Here is an 11,520-nt window from a genome sequence, read left to right as displayed (position 1 = left end):
ATAAGCACGGTCGAGAAGCCGATTCTTGGTCGAATTCTCAAGTCTATTTGCCTTAAAGTCCTTAATAACTTCCCCAGATAATTTTGTTCTCTCGAAAGTGATCGACTTTGAAAACAGCTCTATAGGCGCATCAATGAAATACCCGATTTATTCGGTAGAAAACATGAGTGAAAATCTGGGATGTCACAGGTATGGCCCCTAAACTCTCATTGGGTGAGGGGTTCAATTAAATGATTACTTTAGCATGCCAATAGTCAAGCCAATATATTTTGCTGTTAATTAGCCTAGTACAAAAGAGTTCATGTTCCAAATAATCAACTTTGACAAATTTTTACACTTAAAATTCTAGTAAAATATTCGTGTGTGGGCACGTACTAAAAATTTATCCATCAAATTTTGCACACTTTCACTTTAGAACCCCATTGCCCTGTTTAACACGTAAAACTTGACATCCAAACCAAACACCGCAAAAATTACTATTTTTTTCCCCATCAAACCTTCTTTTGAAATAGTAAATAAAGCCTATCATTGAGCAATCGATAACATGGCATCATAAGCTTAAACAATTGGAATTATGCACAAACTCATCTAGAAAAATGAGCATAAAATTTTACTTAACGACTAATCCATCATTAACATGCACTAATCACTATTAATTAAGCTAATTGTGATTAATTAAGACTAACCATCATTAATTAATATAACTATAATTAATTAAAATTAATCATTGTTAATTAAAATAATTGTGATTAATTAAACAATTATCTTTAATTAAGACTAATCTCAATTAGTCTTAATCTAACACATCCTAAACCATGGTCAGTATTAAACCAACATTAAATATCACTAACCACCATTAGCTTAAACTAAACCTACCTCTAAACGCAATTAACTACCTAATCAAGTATTAGGAGTTAACTCATGGATTTTTCGACGGCGACGCAATGGCGACACAGCAGCTGCGACACAATGAGCTTTGAGGCTCATGGCCACCTTGCTTGAGAGCTCGATGATGGTGGTGATAGCTTGAGGTGAGGATGATAAAGGTGGTTTGCAATAGTGGAAAGGGATAGGCATATGGTGACAGTGAGCCATCAGTGAGGTACCACTTTGGAAGAGCTAGAATTATAATCTTGTGTTAGGACCTATAGGCCAAGAACACTCTCAGGTAGACAGTTGGCGAAGGATGGTGCAGGCGGCTTGAGCTTACGATGGTGAGCGGGCAACAATGTGTTAGTTTGATGAGGTTGAGTGTCACGCCCCGATCCTCAGGCACGCGCACATCCCTTACTTTTGGTCAATTTTAAAATGCGATATCCCAGGATTACGTATCGCCGACCCTTTTCATTTTGACAGCACATGCGGAAGCAGATATAAAAATCCCCAGACAATAAAATAATGGGATATACAAGTAGGACTAGGAAATTGAACCTGAAAACCAACACCCTTATATTCATATACAAGCCATACTAAAACGATTGGTTTCTACTCAAATTGATTCTACAGCAAAAGTCATCAGGATCCTACTCCAGATCATCCTCAGGGTTCTCCTCCAGATACACCTCTTCGAGTTCTTTATCCTCGGGTTCTTCATCAGGGTCCTGAAATGTTTTCCTCAAACCGGGATGAGACTATGTCTCAGCAAGTTTTACCCCCTAAAACCTTATTAGTAAACTAATACACCTTAGGGCTGTCTATGCACAACATGAGTCAGAGGACTTACCTTGGCCTCAGATTCCACCTGCATATTACTACAGATCAAATAGGCACCTAAGTAATCACATTACAGATCGAAGCATTGATCGAATCGATCTAGTCGATTACACGCCAACAAGACCACTCACGGTCATTTCCATTCAATCAATCAATTCACAACATCAAATCAAGTAATGATCAATCGACTTAATCGATCACATGTCAACACGACCCATGCTTGGTCGGCACATTCCGTACTATCTATAAAGTCCTATCAAATCAGGACTGCTCACCCAAAGCTGACAATTAGATAGTATAGCTCGCCCAAAGCTGATAATAAAGTATACCGCTCACCCAAAGCTGACATATCGCCTGTAGGTCGATATAGTATATTGGTATACTGCTCACCCAAAGCTGACATATCGCTCGAAGGCCAATATAGTATACCATATGCTCACCCAAAGCTGATAATAAAGTATACTGCTCACCCAAAGCTGACATATCGCCCGTAGGTCGATATAGTATACTGGTATACTGCTCACCCAAAGCTGACATATCGCCCGAAGGCCGATATAATATACCCCCGATGCTCTCCAGAAGCTGCTAGCCATACATTTATAGTATGCCGAAAATAATCATTTAATCAAATCACCATTTTTATCCTTCCTAATAAAAATACCCATGTGTGGGCACACGGTCGACCTTAGCCATAATTTCCTTTCCACAAATCCCACAATTATCTGTAGTCCACCAAAACACTTTTGGTGCTGTCAACCGACACCCGGTTGTTTTCCAATTATTTATCAAAGATTATTCCATTAAAGAATAATTCTCAATTTCACAAATAATTCAATTCAGCACAAAATAAAGCTCAATTAAATAAACGAACTACGCCACGACAATCAGCACCAAATTTCGGTCGCTGGCCATCCCAGTTGAATTTTCGAAAAATAAATAATTAAATAATTAATTTCGAAAATTAAATACATAAATACAATAAATTCGATTTAGCACAATATAAAGCTCAATTAAATAAACGGACTTCACCATAGTCATCAGCATAATATTCCAATCACTAGCCATCCTAGTTGAATTTTCAGAAAATAAATAATTAATTAATTTAATTCCGAAAAATAATATTTAAATATCAAAAATCTCACTTAGGCCTGAATTGCCTAATTAACACCCGATAAGGGTCGGGAAAATCCCACGAAGCATCTAATAAATACTATAAGCAATTCTCTATCTAAGTACACTAACCAAACAACAAATATCCAATGAAATTTACTAATAATCGCTAATCAATTCCAATCTAACCACATAATTACACTTAATTAACACTAATCAACCTTTAAGTATAATTAGCAAACTAATAATGCATTAGTGAGTAAAACTCACTTGATTAAAGATCCGCTCGGATCAAATTGATGAGCATGCGACGAGTGCCGATAAACCTCAAAGCAGGACTGCCAAGCGGGGCCAAATCGGGGCCGAAATCAGCCTACAAGCTCGCTATTCGAGTTGGGTATTCTGCTCCCGAGCTTCTGACCTTGATGAATCGGTTCTGCAGGGATGAAATCAGTGGCTGAATGGACACGGTTTGACTAGATTCAGTGGCCGCAGTGATGGAACGACCAGGAACCGGGCTGAGTTGCAGCTGCGGGGCTTGCGGGACGTGAGGTCTCTCGGAGGACTCCTTTTCGTCGCTGTTGGAGTTAACCATGAGAAGAAGTTGCTGATTTGCTGACCGAATGAAATACGTGGGTGAGCTACAGGGAAGAAAATTCTCGGTGGGGATGAGGCATGCGTGAGTGCGGCATGGCAGAGGAGAAGAGGAATCGTGGGGCTGCTTCTGCGGGTTTGCTTCCGTCCAAGCAAATTAAAGAAAGCAGAAGACGTGAGGGAGTAGGGTTCAGCTACCCTGGCGTGGGAAGTAAGTGAAAAAAGATAAAAGAGCAGACCGGTCAAAGGAAAAGAAGAAATTGAAGACTGTAGGGGGGTTTCGTGTGAGAGAGAGAGATTGTCAGCTGAAGTAATGAGGAACGTGCGAAGCATGGAGAAATAATAAAAGAGAGGGGGAGATGTGACTGCAAATGGATAGGAAGGAAGGGGGGTCCCATTGGTCAACATTTAAAGAAATGAAGACCAAAGCAATTTTCAAAGTGAAGATGTGCATGGGTGTTGTCGGCCGAAGAGGGGTACGTGCATGAGTGCGTAGATCCAAGGAGAATGGAGAGAAAATTAAACAAAACATAAACACCATTTGCTCAACTTCAACCAACTTCGTCGATTGGTCATCCTGGGGTCCAATTATTTACCAATTGCACAATTTGAAGTCTCAATAAAGACCAGGATGAATCGATTTCTCCATCTCACGAATTTCCTTCAAAACTGGTTTTTATTTCATTTTTCTCGGAATCCGATTTTCTGAACAAATAAATTCGGTTGAGGTCCAATTTGAAATCGAAAAAGCCCAAACAACTTCCATTCATCGATTCACTTACACTAGATGATAAAAGTCTCTTCAAATTGACCAATCTGAATTTTCGCTCGTTCTCCGCATTGTCCGCAACGATTTTCCGTAAAATTCCCGAACTTGCCGGAAATTCCTTGAAAGGTGAGTCGACGTTCCTAGAATGACTCATGACACGACATGACTTTCAATTTCTGAAATCAGACTTAGATTGGTGGTTAATTTCACTCCGATGCACTTTTAGTGTGACCTAGGCTACCAAGTAGTTTTTAAAACTTTTTGGGACAAAAGACCCGTGGTCGATTTTCTTCAAGCCACAATGAACCCACTCAACACATTGGCGACTCTCGATTGTCGTGAAAATCTCTAGGATTCAAATACGGACACAGAGTACCAAAACGACAGTAAAATCAAATTAGTGCCGGTCAAAAATTTTCCAATTTAGTGGAGTCACCCACGATCGGTCATTCATCTCAGTCGAACCGACCTATCTCTAATTTCAAGTCGATTTTATATTGTTCCGCAATGATCTCTAAAGATGAGCATGGTCAAGAAGTCAATTCCCGATCGAATTCTCAAGTCTATTTACCTTAAAGTCCTTAATAGCCTACCTAGCTAGTCTAGTTATCTTGTGAGTGGCCAACTCAGAAAAAAAACACTATAGCCGCGTCGATGAAATGCCCAATTTAACCAATCGAAATCATAGCCTGAAAATCAGGATGTCACATTGAGGGGCAGCCAACCTTGGTGGTCGAGCGGCGGAACAAGCAACGGCTCGGACGGTGGTGAGTGGTGGTGAGTGGTGATGGAGATGGCGGTGATAGGTGGTGGTGAGATGGGCCAAAAGGAACAAAACAAGGAAGAAAAGAAGAGTAAGAAGAAGAAGAAGAGGAAGAGGAGGAGAATGGACGAGGGAGGACTTGGTAGAGGAAAAAGGAAATGAAGGGGGAGGGGTGAACTAGAGAGAGAGAGAGAGAGAGAGAGAGAGAGAGAGAGAGAGAGAGAGAGAGAGAGAAGTATTTTCCCAAGATTTTTCCCCAAAATCCATGATTTCCCCTTCACCCACTCTCCCTAAATTCCTCTTCACCAAGCATTTTATCCCCTCAATTTTCTTTCCGTTTCCCTCTTTTCTTTAAAGCTAAGATTTGGCCAATATTCACAACTTTGCCATTAACTATGGTTCCCTTGTTTCCAATTTTCCTATGATAATTCATTTTCCGAAAATTTTGAACTTGCCACTAATTTGATGGACAATGGGGCGACGCCTAATAAGTTAGTCTTGAAATATTCAAAAATTCGATATCCAAAATCGAATTTAATTTTATGGTTAAAATCGATCAAATGCAATTTTAGTATGACCTAAATTATCATGTGACTTTTAAGAGTTTTCGCGTGGCTAACCCATGGTTGAAAATTTTCGATTTACATTTGTACCTCTTCAAATCGTGGATGACCCTCGGTTATCATATAATTTTAAGGGTTCAATTATGTACTATGAGTACATGATCAATAGAAAATTAGTTTCTTGTTATTTGACGCGAGTACTATAATCATACGAAATCATTCGTGAGCCAACTACGTACTTCCATTAAATCGATTTATATCCGTTCATTAATTGACTTATAACAATGCAGTATTTACCCTTATTGATCCTTATGGTCGAGCAGTCCATTTAATCAAATTCTCTAGTCTGTCGCGTTTTAACCCTTTATGGCCTCGCTCAATAGATTAGTTAACTTATGAGTGATCAGTTTAAAGTATCAGTGCATTAATGAAATAACAATTTCATATATTTTGAAAAGAGCCAAATTTCGGGATATCACAACTCTTTCATTCTTATAAAAATTTCGTCCTTGAAATTTGAATCATTACAAAACTTCCACAAATAAGTGGGGATGCTAACGCCTCATTCTCTTCATTTTCCCATGTAGTTTCCTCCGTTATATGGTGTTGTCATACCACTTTGACTAAGGGAATCGTCTTGTTGCGTAGCACTTGTTTCTTTCGATCCACCATCTGAGTTGGTCTTTCCACATATGACACCCTATCGATCACATCTATTTACTTAAATTTCAGTACGTGGGTCATATTAGGTTCATACTTCCTCAGTATCGACATGTGGAAAATGTTATATACTTGAGTAAGTCTCGACGGCAACGTAAGACGATGGGGGCAAAGTCTCTATCGGCTCCAAAATCTCGAAATGGCCCATGTACCTTGGGCTTAGCTTCCCTTTTTTGCCAAAGCGCGAAGTGCCTCACATCAGTAACACTTTGAGAAATACGTGCTCACCCACTTGAAACTCCAAAGTCCTATGCCATTTATTTGTATAACTCTTTTGATGGCTTTAGGCAGTCTTAAGCCTTTCTCAGATTACCTTGACGATGTCCACTAACTGTTGAACCAGCTCAAGGCCTATAATCTTGCGTTTACCAACTTCATCCTAACAGACAAGAGTTCTATAGGCCCTGCCATACAACACTTCAAATGGTGTCATCTTAATGCTCTACTGATAGTTGTTGTTGTAGGTGAACTCAACCAAATGAAATTGTTCCTCCTAACTCCCTTTGAAATTCAACACGCAAGCTCGCAGCATATCTGCAAGCGTTTGAATAGTCCTTTCAAACTAGCCATTCATTTGTGAATGATAGGCTATGCTGTACTGCAATTTTGTTCCCAAAGCAACCTATAAACTCTTCCAAAAAGCTACCATGGGTCTCGACTTGACGTGATCATTACTGACACTCCATGAAGATAAACTATCTGTCACAAGTACAATTTAGCATATTTATCCAAAGTAAATTCCTTTCATATGGTAATGAAGTCGCAGATTTCGTTAATTTGTCAACTACGACTCAGATGGAATCATTATTTTGCTAACTCCTCGGCAATCCTAGTACGAAATCCATTGTATTATATTCTCATTTCCACTCGGGAATCTCGAGAGGTTGCAAAAATCCGTCAAGCTTGCAATATTGTGCTTTCACTTGTTGGCACGTCAAACACTTGGCAACATGCTTGGTGATCTCTACCTTTATACTGTTCCACTAATAGTACTGACACATATTTTGATATATTTTTGTGCTACCCAGATGAACACTGTAACTGCTACGATAAGCCTCTGACAAAATTTCTTCCTTAAGCTCTGCATCATTTGAGCACGCACAATTGTCCACGAAATTTCAATATTTCGTCCTCAATTACTTGAAAATTGTCTTTCCTCTTTCCACACCTCCTTGTAGAACTTTCTGGGTTTCGAGATCTATCAATTGGAGCGTCTTAATCTTTTCATGTACTTTCGATTCAATTCTAAGGATAGGCATAAGACTTGAATGGTGGTTTACCTCAAACTTAAAATTTGAATCTCGAACTCCTTCAAATAGTATCCACTCTTGAACCATCATTTACACAATCGGCAATTTCTGACTTAGCGCATCCGTAACCTTATTGGCTTTACTAGGGTGATACAAGATGTCGCAATTATAGTCATTGAGAAGTTTCATCTAACGACACTACCTCATTCAACTCTTTTTAAGAGAATAAATACTTGAGACTTTGATGGTCCGTAAAAATTTGAAACCTTTCTATACACTAGTAATATCTCTAAATTTTAAGGGTAAAGATTATCGCTATCAGCTCCAAATTGTGTGTAGGATAATTTAACTCATGAGGCCTCAATTAACAGGACACGTATGTAACTACTCCCATGTTGCATTAAAACATAGATTAGTCCTTTATATGATGCATCATTGTAAATCCTATATCCTCCAGATCAAATGAAATCGTCAACACAAGTATAGTAGTCAACTTATACTTAAGCTTTTGGAAACTACACTCACAATTATCCACCCATTCAAACTTCTTATCCCTTTTCAATAATGGTGACAGAGACATAGCAATCATAGAGAATCTTTCCACTGAATTGTCTATAATAGCCAGCCAATCCTAAGAAACTTTGAACCTTTACCACTATCTATGGTCTTGGCTAGTTCATAATAGCTCCAATCTTGATTAGGTTCACAAAAATCCCTTCATCAGAAATCACGTGACCCAAGAAAGCTATACTAGTCAACCAAAATTCACACTTTTTAACCTTGGTGTACGGCTTGTGTTCTTAAGTGCCGTTCATGCTCCTTTGGACTTTTCGAGTGCACTAAGATGTCGTCAATGAACACGATTGTGAGCTAGTCCAAGTACTCCTTAAACACACAGTTCATCAAGTCCATGAAAGTAGCTGGGGCATTGGTTAATTCAAATGGCATCACGGTGAACTCATAGTGACCATAATGCGTACAAAATGCCGTTTTTGGTATATCCTCATTCTTAATCCTCAATTGATGGTAACCCGTCCTTAGATCGATCTCGGAAAATACCAAAGCTTCCTGCAGCCAGTCAAACAAGTCTTCTATCCTTGGCAAAAGATATTTGTTTTTAATCGTCACTTGATTAAGTTGCCAATAATTGATGTAAAGGAGCAACGAACCATTCTTCTTCCTCATGACCAAAATTAGCGCTTCCCAAGGCGATACAGTAGGACAAATGAATCCCTTGTCCAATAATTCCTACATCTACACCTTTAAATTTTTAGTTCTGATAGCGCCATATGATATGGTGCCTTAGAAATTGGCTTCGTCCCAAAGGCCAACTCAATCACAAACTTTATCTCCCTTTTTGAGGGGTAATACAAGCAACTCTTCAAAAAAGACATCAATAAATTCTCACACCATAGCGATGTCTTTCATCCTTGGCTCCACAATCAACATATCAACTACAGTCACCAATAACTGTAGCAACCCACATTCAACAGCTAGGTTGCCTCAAGTGACGAAATTAAAGGAATCGAGGGTCTTCTTCGGTTTCCAAAGAACTCGAAACTACCACTCATTAATTAAATCGCTTTATGATAACAGTCCATTGTAGCCCGTTACTCGTTGAGCCAATCCATACCAATGATTACATCAAAATCAAACATCGCCGACATAATTAAATTTATACTTTTCTCTTGATTACCAATCACTAACTTGCAACCTACGCATCCTATCGTAAACAACACTTTATCCTTTAATGAGATAGATATACTAATGACCGCTTCCAACAGTTTCAGACTTAACCCTACTAACTTAACAATCCACTTAGCAATAAAAGAATGCATGGCTCTATGATCAAATAAAACATAAACAGCATAGTCGTATAACAAGACTGTACTTGTAATCACGTTCTGCAAATTTCTTGCATCTTTCTTGGTGACAATATACACCATTCCTTACATTGAAGACTTGTTCAAAATGCCTTACTGTGCATTTTGTGATGCATTCCTTGCTGACTGCCCTATCTACGGTAGTAATGCTTGGGCTCCTATGAACCTGCGTGGGTAGTTCTTCACCTAGTGGTTGTGCTGGCCGCATCATAACAAGCTCCCATTTTGGCAAGACACGTGGCTGATTCATGTTTCCTTCCATAGAAACAGCACAAGCTATTTGTGTTATGTGCCGGCTTCCCAACTCAGCCCTTTTGGTTGGGAGGGATGAAATACTTTCCTCCAAGCATCGGCCTTTTCCAAAATTGATTGTTATCTCTGTTCGGCGAAATTGCGACCCAAATACAACTAGGGTTACTCAACTCACTTACTTTTATTGTTTTTCCGGCACAGCCCAAAAGACAAGCCCATTCATTCATGTTCTTCTCAATCAGTTGGACCCTCTCGTACAATTCATCATAATCTTTGAGATTTAGGTGCACCAATTGGTCCTTTATTTCTGGCTTCAGACCATCTTTGAATCTCCTTGCTTTATCCATCAGGTACCTCGACATATACTTAGATGGCTTGGCGAATTTCGCCTCATGCGGGTTTAAAGACATCTAATTTTGGTGGAGGTACTGGAACTCGACCATCTTTTATTCCTAAGAGCAGTCCAAGAAGTTTTTTCATAAAAAGCCTCTACAAAGGCATCCCACTTAAGGACTATGCCTTCGGGAAACACCCTTCTCTTAGTGGCTTCCCATCACGTACTCACATTACCCTATAATTGACCCAAAGGGTTATAGCCTCAGGGTCACCCACTCAAGTGAACTTCGGTGGCTTCAGCTTCAGGAACTGCTTCACCAATTAATGCATAGGTCAATCACCATTCTCATTCCCAAGTGAGACTTCAGTACGTGCAGTCGCAGTAGCGGCAGCATTAGTGATAGCGGTGGCAATGGCAACAACAACTTGATTTTGAGCTTGTTGCCCAACTACATTCCCCAAAGTTTCTAGGGCTTACATGATCCCGTCAATCCTAGATCAACCGGTGCTCTCCCTCTAGCATGAGCCCGCCTCAGTGTCCTCCCTCTAGCACTAGCTTAAGTCAATGCCCTTCCTTTGGTGCTAGTTAAAGTCGTCATAGCCCTTCTTTGAGGGGCCCTCTAATCAGGACCACTCATCGCATAGGATCTTTATAAAAACTTGCTTTCAAATTCTTATAAGGAATCAGAAATCTAAGCAACATATATAAGGCAATTAAGCAATCACAAGCATAAGTATAAGAAAAAATGTTTTTCCTAGTTGACTATCCCAAAACCCATTGCATCTTATCACTCTAAACCTTAACCAGGTTTTGATATCACTTAAATTAGAATGCCATGCCCTAAACCCTGAATGCGTGAGCATCCCTTAACAATTGATTAAATTAGGACGTCCCAAGACTTGTCGTCAACCTGGTCTTTAAGGGGGTGCATGACAACCCAAAATTTCTATTTTAGTAATAGTTTTTTTGTTCCACACTGTTTCGGAAGAGAAATCCGTTTGATAAACCTAATCGGTTTTCTATTTCGGAATAGATTTCTATTCCGAAATAGGTTTTGAAGAAAATCGAAGTTAAAATTTTCTACTTGATTTACGGAAGAGAAATCGAAATAATTTCTCTCACTAAACCCTAATTTCGGTGAGTCCTCCCTCATCTCCTCTATGTCCCCGCCTCCTCCTCCTCCTCCGCCTCTTCTCATTTTATTAAAAATAAAAATAAATATATTCATTTAAAAATAAAAATAAATTTATTAAAATAAATAAAATTATTATTTATCATTTTATTTTTAGTTTATTAAAAATAAATTTATTAAAAATTATTTATTTATGATAAATAAAAAAATTATTTTTATTAAAAATAAATTTATTTTTATTTGCCTTGAGTGTTTTGCCAAATAATTTTATTTTATTTTTTTATTTTTATTCATTTTAAAATAAATTTATTTGTAAAATAAAATAAAATAAAATAATTATTTTATTTATTCTATTTTAATTTTAAAATAAAATGATATTTTTTATGATTTATTTTATTTTATTTTATTTTATTTTTTATATTAAAGGTCGTGCG

At 38.4% G+C, this 11,520-nt stretch overlaps 1 long non-coding RNA gene across 1 annotated transcript; it reads right to left on the bottom strand.

Moving 5' to 3' along the window:
• Positions 1–1,406: 1,406 nt before the first annotated feature.
• LOC120286638 lies at positions 1,407–3,616 on the bottom strand. The gene is made up of 2 exons (XR_005545291.1): positions 3,094–3,616; positions 1,407–1,601 (listed from the first exon to the last, which is right to left on the bottom strand). It is a non-coding gene; the product is annotated as an uncharacterized LOC120286638 (long non-coding RNA).
• Between the last annotated feature and the right edge of the window lie 7,904 nt (positions 3,617–11,520).

Source organism: Eucalyptus grandis, chromosome 8, assembly GCF_016545825.1.
Source record: "Eucalyptus grandis isolate ANBG69807.140 chromosome 8, ASM1654582v1, whole genome shotgun sequence".
NCBI classification, from domain to species: Eukaryota; Viridiplantae; Streptophyta; class Magnoliopsida; order Myrtales; family Myrtaceae; genus Eucalyptus; species Eucalyptus grandis.
Note: the sequence above shows the minus strand (reverse complement) of the source record. Positions and strands in the feature narration are given on the sequence as shown.